General features: G+C 39.8%; 1 protein-coding gene across 4 annotated transcripts in view; it reads left to right on the top strand.

Annotated features, from left to right (window-relative positions):
- zeb2a (zinc finger E-box binding homeobox 2a) overlaps window positions 1–12,631 on the top strand; it is a 51,156-nt gene that overhangs the window by 22,892 nt on the left and 15,633 nt on the right. The window contains exon 2 of one of the 4 annotated variants that reach the window (XM_089133227.1): window positions 8,083–8,113. The exons of the other annotated variants lie outside the window; for them this stretch is intronic. The gene's annotated coding sequence lies outside the window, so the exon portion shown is untranslated. The remainder of the gene's footprint in view (window positions 1–8,082; window positions 8,114–12,631) is intronic. 4 annotated transcript variants of the gene reach the window in all.

Genomic DNA, 12,631 nt, shown 5'->3' with positions numbered 1-12,631 from the left:
CACTATTGCACACACGTACAAAGCTCCATATCAAACTCCCCCCCCGGTTACACTAGTCAAAAATTGGAAAAAGTGGAAAGAACATACCAAACATTATTATCATTGAAATGTCATTTAAATTTCCTAACTTTTTAACCATGCTGAGATGTGAAGTCTGCGCTCAGAAATGTAGAACCAAAAATGAACTCCACTAGCAGGGCATGCTTCTGTGCCAGCACGCATAAATTACATCACATACAAACCAGTTAATATTTCACAAGGGAATGAAAAAAAAAAGAAGCCCAGAATGAATTCTATGCCCCGGACCAACGCAAGCCAGTTGCAGAGATTACAATACATAGTAAGGTCTGAAATGTGTTAGATGTGAAACAAAGGGTTCCCTGCAGTCAGCCTCTCAGAGGTGAAAGGTCAACCCGGCACATCTGACATACTGCACATTAAGATGTGTGGGCCAAGGAGCCTTGAGGTACTATTTGCCACCTGGCAAAGATCAAGTCGTAGTGCTTTGTTTGTGTGTGCGAACGTGAATTTGTGTTTTGAGGGCACCTAATTTTTTTTTTTTTTTTTTTTTTTTTTTTTGCCAAAATTGTAAGTCAGGAACTCTAATATAGCAACAGAGTGAAATAATACTGCACACTGTTTGCCTGTAAAGACATTATTAAATGATGAATGGAGAAAGTGAAGATGGTGTATTTTTGTTTTGATCTGAAACATTAGGAATTAAACATGTTGCTTTCTTTTGTCAAAAAGGGTTTGAACATTTCCAGAGAGCACTCCCACCTAGGTCAATAAATAATTCAAGCTTTTTGGAAGTAGGCCTTTCGTCCCCTTGAGAGGCTAGCGGGCTGCTGAAGCCGGAATGGCTTCATCATTTCTAGCATTTACACGGGCATACTGTATGACATTAGACTGGAGCTCCTCTTCTCTGAGGCAACTTTTTTTGATTTGAAGAAAGTCTAGATTTTCCAAACAGCGCAAGGTGATTCCCCAAAGCAGGTTTTCTTGCAAATGAATGTGATATAAAATGTGTAAAAGTAGAATTAGTTACGGTTAGGAGAAAAAGGGAGAATACCTTTCTCAAACACACACAGACAGAGCAGTTCATATCGTCATGTGTTAGGGCCTTATCAGAGACAAACAGCTACAGAGCCCCCCCTCCCCTCTCTTTTGACAAACGACACACTGTTGCAGCAACATTACCGGTATGATGAGGTGAAATGTTTTCTTCTTTTTTTTTTTTTGTTCACCTTAACCAACCTTACCACAATAGATTTGTACTGATAGTTTAAGTTAAACCAACAATATTCGCAGTGTATGTATGTCTTTCTTTTATAGACCATGAGAGGAAATATTTAGCAAAATGTCCAAGCTGTTTTTTTCCCCACACAATAAAAGTGAATAGGGACTGTTGTCAAGCTCTAGAAATGTAAAAAAAAAATGCCTTGTCATTATATTAAGAATCTTTTGAGCACGATGTCTACAATGTTTGTAATTTACTGAAAATATTCCCTCTTCCCCCCATTAAAGATGATTTCACTAATTTCACCATTGATTGATTTATTTATTTGACCACAATTTGTGCGCTTTGCCTTTGCCTAAGGGGAAGATTTTTAGTGAATATCAGCTTGTATTGTGGATTGTGGTCTGTTCCTCACACAAATGTAATGTATGGTTTCAAAGACTCGGTGCATGATTTGTATGAACTACATTCATGATTGTTTTAGGATGCTTTTTGTCATGTTTAGAGCTTCTCAGATCCACTACCCATTCACTTCCTTTGTGTGTGTGTGTGTGGGGGGGGGGGGGGGGGAATCAGCCTGGACATAATTTATGTGTAAATGTCGACAGAATTTTACTAGAATATACATGTTAACACTAACCGTTCAAAAGTTTGGGGTCAGTAAGATTTTTAAAAACATATTTTTTAAATAAGTCTCTTGTTCTCATCAAAGCTGCATTTATTTGATAAAATAAGCTGTAAACAATAATATTGTTATTTTAAAATGTTTCCTTTTCTAGTTTATATTTAAATATAATTGTAATTGTAATATATTCCTTAGATGGCTAAGCTGAATTTTTAGGAGCCATTACTCCATTCTTCAGTGTCACATGATCCTTCAGAAATCCTGCTGATTTGCTGCTCAAGAAACATGTATTATTATTATTATCACTGTTGAACACAGTTTTTAATATTTTTTGTCAAAGCTATGATGCATTTTATTAGGATTATTTGAAAAATAGAAAGCTAAAAAAAACAACAACATTTATTTAAAATTCTAACCATGTAAAAGCCTTTACTGTCACTTTTGATCAATTTCATTTGACCTTGCTGAATAAAAGTGTTCCTGTCGTAGTGTACATATAGTAGCACTGGCATGTCTGTAAGTGACAGCACAGTTCATATTACACTTTAATTAATATTGTGTACATTTAGAAAAATGGTTTTGGTACAGAAAAACATAATGAAAGTAATTCCCAGGGGCATGACATTCTGATATAACAACTTTGTCTATCGACTGTGGATTCTCTTCTTCATTTGAAAGGAAGTTGAGCTCAATCAAGTGACACGGCCTCTCGGTCAGATGTTCGCTTCTTTCTCTGTGCGATCCATGGTAACACAAAATATTTGGTAAACAGGCAGAGGACCCAAGGAAAATATGTGTGTAGCTGTGTGTGTGAAGGCACGGTAGCGCACATCAGTGGCCTGTATATCACATGTTTTGTGATACTCTATCTGAGTTCAAATGAAGCTTACAGTGACTCACAATCTCACCAGGTTGTTTACGCCAAGAAACCTAAATAACGCTGCTAAGATTGTTTCAAGGGCTGAGTACGCATATCGACGAGAGGTAATTGTGTGACATACACTTTACATACGTGTATATAAACAAACAATATACCTGACCGGAAATAATTCCCATAGACTTCATGACTACAAAAATTGTAGTCCGTGTGCAAAAGAGGTGCAGCTGCCATTTCGGTTAACGTCTGCTCAGCACCCATCTCAAGGTGCTAAAGGCTGATTAAGTTCCTTCTATACGCGCCTCTGGCTCAATTGCTGGGCCTCAGTGATCACACCTCTGAAAGTGGAACTTGCCACCCTTACCAGGTCACACCTTATCCCCCTCATGACTGATAAGAGCAGCACAAGGGCAGAAAAGAGCTGAACACGTGACAAACAAAGCAGCAATATTTTTTTTGTTGTTGCCACAAAGTCACTGTGACATTCCGTGTACCAAAGAAAGTTGTGGTTTAACGTGCAAATGTTCTATTTATCAGCTCATACTTGAGAGATGTTAAGAAAAAAAGGAAGTGATTAAATTCTCTATCTTTCATTTATAATGCCTCGAAGTATCATTTAAACGGAGCTCAAACAGTTAACTGCCTTATGAGAGCTCAGAAAACGAGAAGCCGTATATGGGAGAATGTGACCTACGGTCCTTCACCCTTGTTTAAATAACAGGTTTTGAGACCGTGGAGGTTTTTCTTGGCACCTGTTGAAGTCAAAACTCCCCAAAACAGACTGTTTCACAGGCTTTTGTATTTTAAGAAAACATGTATTTTTGGCCACTGTCTAGCTCTGGTTTCCATGGAACTCTGGGAGAAGGTCAGAAATCAGCTTTCTTTTGAGGTGACCATGCGAAGATTGTGTTATTTATTGATGTATTTATTTAGCCATTTTTAACTGAAAGGTTTGAGCCGTATTGCATTTTTAGAGGCACGTTGTATTACCCAACCAGTTAAAATCAACAATAACAGAGCCAGCGTTGAAAGTTTATGAACATAATATGGATAATTATACAGTAGAGTTGTGGAGAATGAAAAAGAACAATAAACATTGGGGTGTGAAATAAGAAACTCGGTCCTGTAGGGCATTTATATGGTCCCTTTTAGTCTGTAGGTTTCGACACAAACTACCTGATGCCATTTTTAACAAACGAAGAGTTTCATGGGGATATCCACATAACTGAATATGAGTGACCATCTGGTAACATGAGGAACTAACTTTTGTAGACTTTTGCAGTAAATATAATTGCAATAATTTGATTAATATTTTACAGCACACTCATTTGCTTTGGTGGTTCCTCCTGATGGCCATTATCATGATGGATTTAGTCATAAATCAAGCTGCATTGAGCTGCAAATGTTCTTCAAGTGACTGTCCAGGGTACAGTAACTCTAACTCCAATAATTCAGTCTGTTTGTAAATGGCCTCGGCTAACGCTTTGCCACTCCCTGCGTTAAATCATAGATGATTCCCTAACAAAGCGGCAAACCCTGGCTGCTCAGGAGTTAACATGGGCCTTTCCTGTTCTGTGAAAGCCCTGCGGTCCTCAGCATTACGAATGATGTGGCTTCTGAGAGCCTTAACACAGTTGACGGAATGAATACGACTTCCGTTTCAGACGATAATATGATCCGCGTGTGCTCCCTGGAGGTGTCATCAATGAGAAAGACGAATCCTCAACGCTGAACAGAGGAAGTGAAGGGAACAATGGCCCCCTCAATATTTACTGGTTCTCCACTCTAAGCCTGTCTTATAATCGCCTGTGCCAAGGAGATGTTTATGGCTTCCCCCTGGACTATTTGTATATGTGTGTGTGTGTGTGAGAGAGAGAGAGATTACCCAAAGGAGTGGTTACAGAGGAAGGCTGTAGCTTTAAGCTCTGCAGTACCTTTTGATTCCTGTAATCGGCATTCTAATTATCCACTTGAGCTAATTAGCACCTTGTGTTACCCCAGGTGTGTTACTGTAAACATCATCAAAGTAGCTCACTTTCACACTCTTTGATGTGCTCCTAATCCAGAACCTCCTTCCAGAAAACCAGATATTCATCCTCTGCATGTTTCCCAGTTTGCAAAATGTTGGTGTTTTGTAAATCATTTTAAACATTTTTTTTCCCTCTAAAATAAAATTTGTATTTTTAAAAGTAATATTTATTTTAAAAATTGTTAATAATTTATTTATTTTATTTTATACACACACACACACAAACCAATTAGATTTAGATTCTAAATAGATTTAGAATAGTTAGATTTTTTTTAAATGAATTAAATTATTTAATTTATATATATATATATATATATATATATATATATATATATATATATAACATTTAGATTTTTTACATTAATGAGATATTTTAAGTGCATATGTATGTATGTAAATATAAAAAAATATTATATATATATATATATATATATATATTATAATTGAATTTCACATGTACATTTTTGCTTATATCTATATATCAGCCAGTATTTCTTATGTATATGAATTACTTTGGTGCAATTTTATAAATGCTCAAGCCAATACGAGTCACTGATCAGCACTATTGTCAGCATTGTGTATATTGTTGTTCATTCATTATGTTCTTGCCATTTATAACAATTCAGAATGACAATACAGAAGGGCCAAATATGGGTCCCTGGTGCATCCCATGGGTCATCTGACCTTTGTCAGAGAATGACCACATAAAGGCCCGAATCGTTCCCTTGTGTGCTACCTGCTGGGGAAACTATTCAGGTGACCAAACTCCTAGGATGTGTGTATGGGAGGGGGTGCTGAACAGATGTGTTTTACTCCCTCATTAACATCAGAAAGAGCTACTCTGATTGAAGGTCCTGGACCAAGGGGGCTCTATTTCTCATTGGATGTGGACTGTCCCCATTCACTCTCACACACACTCACACACACTGACCTCTTTAAAAGGCTTCCACCTACACTGCCAGCTGGCAACTGGTTAGGTTTTGCTGTGGTCTCCACAGTCCTCACCACAAATCCACGCACATGAGCTCTCCGAACACCTCAGGTCGCACACACCCATACACATGTTGGCAGCCTAACACAGACATTCACTTTCCACAAATGATCTTCCCAGTGTAATGTTTCTGCAGGGTCAAACGATCCATTTCGAATAAATCTTGTGAAACAAGCTCTGTGACCTTACGTATCAGCCACAACCCAGATTCAAAAACCTTTGTAAATTAAATACTTTTGAAATCCCTGCTAACTGTTAACTAGTTGAGAATACGGCTCCCACAATCGTCAACAAAGTACTTAAGCGGCGAGACGCATGGTGATTCAGGTTTCGCCCGACTCTTTTTCAAGTCAAAGAAATGAGGCTTACTGTAATCTGCACTGGCAGCACCGTATGTTATTTTTCTGTCCTAATTAATCTTACAGGAGGTGTAATTCAACTTCAGATTAGGCCCGCACCTCACACAGATTAATTAATGTCTCTAATCAGCAACAGCTAAATTAATTTTGCCCTGATTCCGCGCTTTTGAATTTGCATGTGCTTAAAGCAGGCTCTTTATTTCATTATGATATTGAGAGAAGATTCTTGCGCACACACACACACACATACACACGAAACAAGTTAGGCTGCTGTAAATGGACATGCACACATACACACAACTGGATGCGGGCATAAACTGTGTTATTCACTCGAGTTTTGGCACACACAGCACACAAGGCGCATGTACACACACGCTCGCGGCAGTAGCCAGGAGCTGTTTGCAGTAGAGTGATATTGATGGGGCTGTGGGAGTGATGGAGAGAGAGAGAGGCTGAAGAACAACGCAGCAGATGCGCTGACAGTTGTTCACAGGCAACCTTGTGCATGTTTAATACCACCCCAGCTGATCCTGGGCCTGCCGAACACAGGAGAGCACAGCTTCCATCCAGCATGCATGTGTGTTTGACAAAGCCATCTTTGCCCCCGCAGCAGCATATACGATCGGCCCATGTATATGGAGAGATATAGGGAGGAAAATCGCATTCAGCTGAGCTAGAGGTGTGTGAAATGGCACAGTAATGCATGGCCTAAAAGCAAAACACATCTAAGCTAGATTTTTGAGGTGAAAGAACTATTGTCAATAGTGTAGAGTATGAAGCACAGCTCAGAAGTCAGTTTCAAACCAAGCAGAGTTCTGTCTATCAACACAACCAACTTTAACCCGAGGGGAAATCTTTCACCTTCACACAAAATTCCTGATCGCGTTGATTCCTATTGAAATGACTGGATTTCACTCGTGAACATTTTCTGAACAATGTAAATGCGACTGCACCTCTAGGCTTGAATTATTCTCTCTGAATCAAACATACAACTCTCTATCCATAATTGAAGCACCAACCAACTCAGAAATATGTGAGGGATTTTTAGGGAATTGTTATAAACGAACGGTTTCCCATGCAGGCAGCACTTGTGAAAGTACAATTAGCGGTCATATGCTGTGAACACTTGCCAAGACACACGGAAGAACGTCCAAAAAGGAGAAGTTTTTGAGAAGAAGGCTTGAAATCAAACCATGCATTTGCTAAACTCTCTGAGGGTTTCTTCTGATAAGGTAGAGATGAGTTTGTCTTTGTGGTGCCAGTGAAAGAGTGCTTGTTTTCTTTTTTTTCTCCCTCTCAAATGAAGCACACCATAAAATGGTGGAGGGCAGAAGAAGGAAGTGTGGGAAGGTTGTGGGCAGGATGGATGGATGGATAGATAGATAGAGCCACTCCTTACATGAATATTTCATTAGCAACCTGTCTGATGGTCTGGAGCCTTCATTTAAAGCCCCCTTTTGAGGTCTTATTTTTTTGCTCCATCTGGACCTGTTAGCTTTCAGAAACCCAACAAGCACCTCTGGCAATGCCACTGAGGAGTCTTAACAGAACACAAGCTGTTTCCTTCTAGTTTCGCCTTTTGTCTGATAGTAAACAGGTATTAGGGAAAGATCATTGTGTTCCGCGAAATCAGCCTTAAATAAAAGTACTATAAAGCCTGCAATCATTTTTTTCTGAAGTGGAGAAGTTGGAAGCTGTTTCAGGCAGTGCAATAGAAGTTATATTGATGACATATGAGGAGATATAATTGTATTCACACCATAAATATGTGCTTTAAAGTGATAGTTCACCCAAAAATGAAAATATATGCTCCCTGATGCAAGTCCAAAACTGTCTTTATTTCTTCTGTGGAACGTTAAAGATATGTCTTATTATTATTATTATTTTTTTTTCCCATTGGTAACTAAAACTGTTGTTTGGTTACCAACATTCTTCAAAATATCTTCTTTTGTGTTCCACAGAAGAGTCATACAGGTTTGGAATGTCATGAGGGTGAGTAAATAATGAAATGATTTTCAGTTTTGAGTAAACTACATTTTTAAATCTTAAAAAAAAGTATGGTGGTTGTTGTTTTGCATTCTTACTTGAGAAACAGAATTAATTGTACCTCTCCAAAAAGTACAAAAACATTGCTTATGTAACAACAAATTATGTAAAGTGTCTCATTGGTTTCTCTCTGAGAGGGAACCTGGTGTTGTTTTGCTCGTGAAACTGTTTGAACAGCTAGTGACCGACGGGCCAATCGCATGCTGAGAGCCACCGAGCATCTGCCGGGAGATTTGCATATTAATTGACCCATATTAACTTCCAAAAAAAAAATTGATAGACTCTAAACTCGGCCAACAAATTCATCTGCCTGTGCTTCTAAACCCTCACCTGCCGATTTTATGGTAGGGTATCGCGGTACAAAGACGTTGTGCTCAAAGGAAAGAAAACCTAAAATTGCAGGTTTTGTTAGCGTGTGTAATTTGTGTCGTCTCTTTTCAGCTCTCTCCCGCCCTGAGGCGGTTTGGGCTTTTTGTGGTTGTTCTTTTCTCCCAGAGTGCAACCTGACTGATAGTTCGTCTGAGATAGAGGTTGACTTCTTTATCTTCCTCTGTGCAGCATATTGTGTTCTCCTCTCCTCCTGTCTTTTCTCCTCCTCAGGGTAGCCCAGTGAGCTATTGTGTGTCTCCAGCCCTACGATCTTACACACACACACACACACACACACACACACAGGCACTCTGAGGCTGGTAGAGGCCCAGAACAGTTGTCGAGAGAGAGGGGTAACATGTGCATGGGGTGGGCACAGATGGTGGGTCTGCGTGGGGGAGGAAGGGGGAAAGGTGGGCCGTCTGGCGGCATGAGCAAGCCTCAGAGAGCTCTCTCTCTCTTTCTCTCTTCCTCTTCTCTCCTTCTTGCCTGTTGCGTTGGGTCCTATAGTAGACAAATGGGAGTTTAATTCAATTAGGGCCAGGCTACTGTTGCCGCTTCACGGCAGGGTCTGTGGAGCACCGCCACCCATTTACTGATGGGTGCACACTAGATAAGTGCTCGCGCGCACACGCCGTCTTTCTCACTCTCCTTTTTTTCACTCTCACAAATATTGGCAAGTGCTGAAATACTTAAATACAAGGAAAACAAAGACCACCACAGTACACACACACACACACACACACACACACCCTCTCCAGGTTTGCAGTAATGGTTCACGCATAGCTGAGTTTTCACTGAGGATCACCACAGCACAAAAGCGGCCCCTCTCTTCCTGGGCCCTTTGTTCCCCCAGCACCAGTGTGACCTCTTCGGCTGCCCGGCCTTAAAACAAACATGGAGAGCCTTCTCCCCCCATCACATGCACCATAAACAAGAGCACTTTCACCAACAGTTATCTGCATGCTAACCTTACAAGAAAAAATAGACTCAAGCCAGACGCTATCTGTCAGGTTCAAGGCCTTCCGTGGGAGTCACGGATTCATTGTTGAAAAGTGTGTAGTTTTCTACAGAACTGCTCCATGGCTATTTATATGCTTACATACTCTTGTTCAGATTGAAGAGTTTCAGCATATATAAGCATATGAAGTCTTTCCTTCCCATCTCAGAAATTGTATATCTTTTTATTTATTTATTTTTTTCTTCAAAAAAATACTATTAAATCCTGTGCATTATTTGATTTGTCTTAATGCTATAATGTACCTTTTAAATACTCCACAGGTATTTAATATTTATATTTTATTTATTTTATTTTATTTTATTGTTAAAGGAATGTGTTTCCAGTATAGGACACAAGGACGTCTCGACCAATTTCATGTTCTTCATAGACTGCTTAAAGTTTTTTTATTCATTAGACCTAAAATTGGATACATTATGCAACTTACTATTATATCCAACAGGTGAAATCAAATTCTTTGGCAGTTCCCTTGCATTAAAAAAAAAAGATTCTCTGATATTACAGTTCCCAGTCTTTTAGATCAGACGGCTGCTTCAGCGTGTCCTTTACCTCTGTGCTTTATTTTGAAGCACAAAACAGGTAAAAGTTTGCCCTCCAACGCCCTTTTTGCGCATGATTGGAAGATGGCTGATTTGATTTGCATGGATCATTTCCAGGCTATAGCCACTAGGCAGCGACCTCCTTTCAAGTGTTTGAAGTCTTACCTAGTCGCCCCCTCCCCCACTGCACACTCAGGTGATGCGCACCGCACAGGAGAGAGAGAGAGAGAGAGAGAGAGAGAGAGAGAGAGAGAGAGAGAGAGAGAACAGAGTGGTTATTTTCCACCGTCTGTTCCGCCGGGTTTCATTACCGTGGCAGAGAGGCACCTGGGAAAGACCTGCGGCAGGCTGTGTGTTTCTCAATATGGATGTGGAATACGTGCTCACCTTTCTGTTTCGGCCGCTAAGAACAGACGGAAAGGAGATTAAAGGAAGGGGAAAAGATGGATAGCAGGCGGATTACCTGGGAACAGGAAATGTTGAAAAGGTGTGTGAGCCAGCGGAGGTGTCGTTCAGTTCAGATGGATGTGATTGTTGAGCGTTCGCTGTAACAGAAGCCTTTCCTGTCTGAAATATTCGAACGCTTGAATCATCCTTCGCCACGTTTCAGTGAAATGGCTCCAATGGACATTGTGGCTTTGAGTTTGCAGGTGTGTCTGCAGTTTTCCCCCAAGCGCTGGGAACACACTCCGCAGATGAGATGAGAGGATTGTAAGAGATTGTGACAGAGCACACACATACCTGTCTAAACAGCTAAACTGCTCAGAAGAACATGTGTGTGTCTGTGTGATTGCACAACTCCAGGCTATGGAATGTGTGAACCTCTCCCAGTTAACGGGAACTCTTAGTTTGTCCAAACTGGACAGGCACAAGGTATTGTTTCTGCAATAATGTTAAATGTTTGTTTGGTAATTCCACCATCAACATTTAAAAGATTCTAGCTGTATAGTGTTTTACTGAGTTCTTGTTAAGGATGACTTTTAGAACCATCTTGTAATGCATTATGCCTCATTCTCAAAGGACAGCTAGCAGAATGATAGGTGGGGTTGTTCGAGAATAAGAAATGGCACAGAGAGAGAGAGAGAGAGAGAGAGAGAGAGAGAAGGGAGGGGAGAAAGGAGAAGTAAGGGTGAGAGAGAAGAGAGGTGGCCTCTTTGTCTCTAGGGTGAGCACAATGGACCGTTCACTGCAGGAATTATACAGCAGGACAGCTGCCGGAATGACACACTAAAATGGCAGCCAATAGAATTACAATGGGGGCTGGACGACACAGGAGAAAGCACATTTGATTGGTAGATCGAAATAAAGTTACAAACTATCAGTATGTTTTAATCATACTTCTATTCTTACTTTAGTTTTACTAGTATATACAAAATAATATAAAACATTATGATAATTAATAATAATAATGTTAAAAAATTTAAATTTTACTTAAATCAAAGTTACAACCTCAATTTAAATTGTATTACTGATTTTATACCTGAAAATGTGAACATTTATAGAAATGACATATTATTGGGACTAGTTAGATGGATGAAAACAAACATCTTATTACAATGGTGAAAACATGTATACAGTGATGTCTACTCCCACACACAAGTGCACAGCTGCATACAATATCTCAGTCACATCTGTCAGACCCATGTGACCTTAGAGGCAAATTGTTTGATGGATTGCTTTGAGTGGCCATCACTTGCTTTTCTATTACTGACACACACACACACACACACAAACAGGCAAAGTATCTGCTTGTCGGAATTCAAAACATGCCTGTTCCTTGTTCCAAAATGGTTTTCAAACCTCAGCGTTTTGTATTTATATTTGTGTCATGAGAGAATCTATGCAATTACAGTCAAATACTTTCATGACAAACCATACTGACTTTCTGTAAAAAAAAAAAAAAATCTCAAGCATCCACTCAAGTATTCAAGCTATGTCATTAGGAATGTAGATAGCTAGCGTATGCTGTTGAAAAACACAAGAAAGAACAGGAAGATGTGATGTAAAGAGTTTAGTGTTTTGTGTGGGCTTAAAGTCAAACCGCTAAGCAGTTCACTATTATTAATATTCAGCCCTGACCTCTGTATTCATCCTCTTGATTCTTTTCCCAGTCCTCCCACTTCTTTCTTTTCCTTCAGAACACTCCCACCATTCAAACTCTGAATGATTGGCCGCAGCTTTTTAGCTCCGGTACCAACATTCAGTGCTGTCTTTCGTACGGTACCTGGGCAAGAAAGTGCACTTATTAGTGGGCTAAAGATAAAGAAATATATGGGAGTGAAAGGGATGAAATGTGGGAGAAGGAACAGAGGATAGAAAAAAAAAAGTCAAGATAAAGTTGCTTTACGTCCAAGGTATACTAAGACCACACAAAGAGCCTCTCATGTCTTACTTTCAACCACTCCCTTTATGTCTCTCTTTTGCTTTCTCTTGCTCGCCTTGTCCTTTTCATTAATGGGGGGGTCTTCGCCCTCGGCCTGAAGTCGCTCTTAAATAATCCCGCTGGTCACACCTCTTAGTTAGAAAGCTTTTTGTCCC

Source organism: Pimephales promelas, chromosome 7, assembly GCF_988280905.1.
Source record: "Pimephales promelas chromosome 7, fPimPro1.hap1.1, whole genome shotgun sequence".
Lineage (NCBI taxonomy): Eukaryota > Metazoa > Chordata > Actinopteri > Cypriniformes > Leuciscidae > Pimephales > Pimephales promelas.
The sequence above is the reverse complement of the archived record's forward strand: the minus strand, read 5'-3'. Positions and strand labels throughout refer to the sequence as shown.